This window comes from Lactuca serriola, chromosome 6 (genome assembly GCF_051521515.1).
Source record: "Lactuca serriola cultivar US96UC23 chromosome 6, Lser_US96UC23_V15, whole genome shotgun sequence".
Classification (NCBI taxonomy): domain Eukaryota; kingdom Viridiplantae; phylum Streptophyta; class Magnoliopsida; order Asterales; family Asteraceae; genus Lactuca; species Lactuca serriola.
The window spans coordinates 162,290,406-162,294,987 of NC_136413.1; the positions used below are offsets into that span (position 1 = coordinate 162,290,406).

At 37.9% G+C, this 4,582-nt stretch overlaps 1 pseudogene; it reads right to left on the reverse strand.

Moving 5' to 3' along the window:
• Positions 1-1,866: 1,866 nt before the first annotated feature.
• LOC145058937 (subtilisin-like protease pseudogene) lies at positions 1,867-4,086 on the reverse strand (annotated as a pseudogene).
• Between the last annotated feature and the right edge of the window lie 496 nt (positions 4,087-4,582).

The following is a 4,582-nucleotide window of genomic DNA, read 5'->3' on the forward strand; positions in this document are numbered from 1 at the left end:
TTCGGATGTTCTCGAGAAGGCGAAGGCGTAACCCTACACTTCCTCGATTTTTGATTTTTGATTTTTAGGAACTCCAATATTATACTATTTTGAAAACAAATTGTAATAACTTAATGATTTTAAATGTTTTAAAAAGTTCAAATTTGGCATGATCTTTGAGGATGTTACACTATTTAAGCATCCTTAAGTCCCAAGTCATCCTCCTTTCATCAGCCTCCCACCCCAACTTCGACCCTTCCAAACCCTAGTTCATTTTTTACCATTCTTGGGCCATTTATGGGTGTTTTGGTGTTCACAAAGGAAGAGGAAGGAAAAGGGAACAACTTAGAAGCTTGGAACAACCTTGGATCTGGAAGCTTTGCACCCTCCTACATCTCTGGAAGGTATAAAGTTATACCTTGATGCTCATTTGGTTAAATCCAGCTTATGTGATGTTATTATGTGCTTTTGTCCCCAATCAATGTTGTCCTTGAATATGGCATGCTCTAGATCCATTCAAGATGTCATTTGAGACGTTTTAGAGCATTTAGAAGCAAAAAAAATGCAATCTTGATTGCTAGCTTCCTTCCATGCATGAGTTTCAAGGTCTTAATGGGCCAAGTAGTTAGAGTTTTCATTGTTGGGCACATATTAGCCATACAAGACCATAAATTTGGAAACTTTATGGTTAAGGATGTTAGCTTAGGGTTGAATCTGGAATTTGAGCAAAAGAGCGTAAGGAAGAAGCTCTTAATGGAAGAATTGTGTGTAGGCAGCGTACGCTGGGCATAACCCATGTACGACGGGCATACTAAGTATAGCCCGTAATTGGGTCAACACTCGTGTGGGCGTACTCAGATGTGTTGACCTAGTTTGACTTTTGACTTTTTCTGAATTTGACCATGATTTAACCAAGTTTGACCTAAGGGTATTTTGGGTGTTCTGAGTTGTGTTTCAGATTGGTCACTATTTGATGTATAGATGACGGGTAGAGCTGAAATTCAACATGTACTACATTCATATCAATGTAGTACATTCATATCAATGTAGTACCTTTTGACTTTTGTAGTTACGAATGTTGCACGCAATAGGCCTGCTGAAATTCAACATGTACTACATTCATATCAATGACATGATATAGCGAAAGAGTTCATTGAACGTTCTAAAGAACATTAGAGATAACAAAATCTGGGATTATAATTTTTCAAGATCGTTGTTACCTAATATATATATATATATATATATATATATATATATATATATATATATATATATATATATAATCTCATGTGGGACCTGAAATCTTAATAATAGAAAGTCTAACGTACTTACATTATGCAAATCGATTTTATGAATCAATTTGATCTCCGGTTGGGCAATTGCTTTATGATTATGTGTGGTACATATGACTCTTGTGATAAATCTGGATATATTGACTGCTCAATTGTTGTAATATCTTCACCTAATTGATGTAATATCTTCACTTATATCATTGTGACCCGGAGCGAAGGCCGAACTTTTCTAGTAGTTTATATTAATGGTATGGCATAAGGGGGAGCATCCCTATTTTTGCAAGTCAAATAAATAAATAAATAAACTTTTTTTACAAAACAAATCTCAAAACCGTCTTCCTTTTACCAAAAATTCAAGCCTTATCACATAATTTATAAATTATAGATACCATATAGCCTAAGTGCCCAACGGCCGAAAACTTTAATTAACATATATTAATTGAATGTAAAATTAAGAGGAATTAGAAATGTATTAATGACCTCTTTTTTATTTCCGATTATGATATGATATAAAGAAGTTGTACAAGATCGATGATCACGTACACGAAAGTTGCAAATAATATTATAATTTATATTCGTAAAACATCAAACAAACTTATTCAAACTTGAACGCAAATGGGGTCCTAACCGAGTATTTACCGGAATTCCAAGTCATATGCCCTTGGCCGTAATGACCCTTCACCTCAACCGTACTATCCCGTGTAAAAGTTATATTGTATGTTAACTTGTGGTGTACTGTTGTGAACATGAGTTCTTGAGAAAAACTAGCAACCTTAGCTTTTACCCCATGTGGTACAGAAATTTCCCCGATGGTATAAGTCGAGTTTGCCATACCAACGTTTGTCACTGTTCTTGAGTATGTTTTTGTATCACCTTTTTTAAGTGAAACCACAAAAGAAGGATAGTTTAGTTGTGCCTCAGGTATAGTTTTTGAGCATGAAACTTTCTTTTTAGTGATCATTTCAATTTGTATGGGAGTATAACCTAACCCACATAAATACGGAATGTAATCATTGGGTTGGATATCAAACACGAGCCCTGGATCGTTGGATTTTGATGGATTTATGTGACCTGCGCCAATGGTGAACACGTTTGCATGGAGGAATCTTGCATCTTTTTGGTCTACAATGGCATGCCCTTTGAGATTTACTTGACTTGCGGTGGTCATCATTGCAGACTTGATTGCAGCCGGCGACCAATCTGGATGCTCGCTTTTTAGCAGTGCTGCTATGCCGGCGAGATGAGGACAAGACATTGATGTGCCCGATATAACGTTAAATGTTGCTTTGGCCTTTGTATTGTTATCAATCGATATAGGCCAAGATGCGAGAATGTTAACCCCGGGACCAATAATATCTGGTTTCAGGATTCCAGGACTTTCCAAATTAGGCCCTCTTGAAGAGAAAGAAGCCACTTCTGGAGCTGTATCTATGCCGACTATAGTTCCACGAAAGAGGATGGTTGCTATAGGGGAAGTAGTCGAATTCAAATAGTTTTTTATCTGAACTCCTTCCGCGTAACCGACAATTGATGCAGGAATAACATTAGGCTCTATATCTGTAGTCTCCCCATCAATTTTGTGATTAGCAAGAATCACGGCAGCTCCTCCGGCAGCCTTTACTACGATGCTCTTATCAAGTCCAGAACTATAACCCTCATCACACAATACCACCTTCCCTTTGACATCAATATGGTCTAGTGATCCATTCAAGCAATATGCTGCTGGGTTCGTGTCATTTGCATGGTAAACAAGGGGCCGAAGCTTATGATTGAAATCTTTAGGTTGGTTTATTGCCTCTCCGTCGAACAACTTTTTGTTCCCCAGATACACCGTTGTTCTTATTCTTCTATCAATCGTACTAGCTCCGACTGTAAGGATCCATGGGGCTTCATTTGATAATGATGAAGTACGAGGCCCACCGTTACCTGCTGAACAACTCACGAAGATCCCTTTCTGCATGGCAACGAAGGAACCTGTAGCAACAACATCATCGTAGAAGGGGGTGGAAGCTCCACCAAGTGATAGTGAAAGAACATCAACACCATCTTCAATAGCTGCATCCATGCCTGCTGCAATGGCGCTTCCTGAACAGATTGAACTGCACACTTTATACATGGCCACGTGTGCCAATGGTGCCATTCCAATGGCAGTGCCATTGGCATTTCCAAATACGTTCGCGTTGTGTACATGACTTCCTGCTGCAGTACTTGAAGTGTGAGTTCCATGGCCTTGTTCATCGACTGGCGTTTTACTAAAGGGATCAAAGTTCCTTAACCCGATTAGCTTGTTATTACACCCTGATACTTCACATTTGCCTTTCCATTTAGACGATGGAGGTGGGATCCCTTCATCATTGAACGAAGGATGCCGAGGAGTGATTCCGCTGTCTATAACCCCAATTATGATTCCCTTCCCATAGTTTGAATCCGTCCAAAACCCTGAGTTTTGGTGTAAGCCCAAAAAGTGTGGGGAGTGAGTTGTGTGCAACTGATACACTCTCTCAGGTCTTACAGACAAAACCCACTTCATATTCTTCATCACCTTTGCTTGATACTCTGACATTTTTGCAGCAAATCCTGTCATCACGTGGTGGTACATATGAACCATGATCGGTTTCTCATTTGAGTTGGAAGCACTTTCAGATAGAAGTGATTTGTACCACTCTTCACGATCTTGAGGTTGAGAAAAGTCTTTGCCTTGGGGTGAAGTTAACTGAACAATGTAGGTTTTGAGTTTATTTTCAGCCATGGTGGGAGAGACATTAAAGATGGTGGTGCAAGTGAGAAGCAACACATAAGAAATAATTGGCAACATTTCTTATCTCTTGCTAGGAATAAATGTGAAAGATTTGAAGGATGTCTCTCTTTCGTTATTCATAACAAGTATATATAGAGCAATTAGTCGTGAATGTATATGATCAGTGGCTTCGTATTTCAAGTGGGCACCCATAGAAAGTGAGATTTTCTTTGGAATTTGTTAAAGGATAATTAATTTCTAACAAACTAATTATAAATGGTTAAAACACAAAATTAAATATCTTGTTACTCCATCGTCTACAAATAGGAATGAATTAGGCTTATTAGAGCAAGGTTTGCCTTGATAGAGATGTTTTCCCATTACTAAAGTTTTGCCTTGAACATATAAACACAGAGATTCTTATTCCATAGCTAACTATGCTAGAAATTGGCTCCTTGTCTCAAATTATCTTAATAACTTGCTTCAAGGCTTAAAAATTTCTTCATATGGTTGTTCTATGGATACATCTCTTATTATCATTTTTGTTAATCTAGAAAACTATACATGTTTTGCA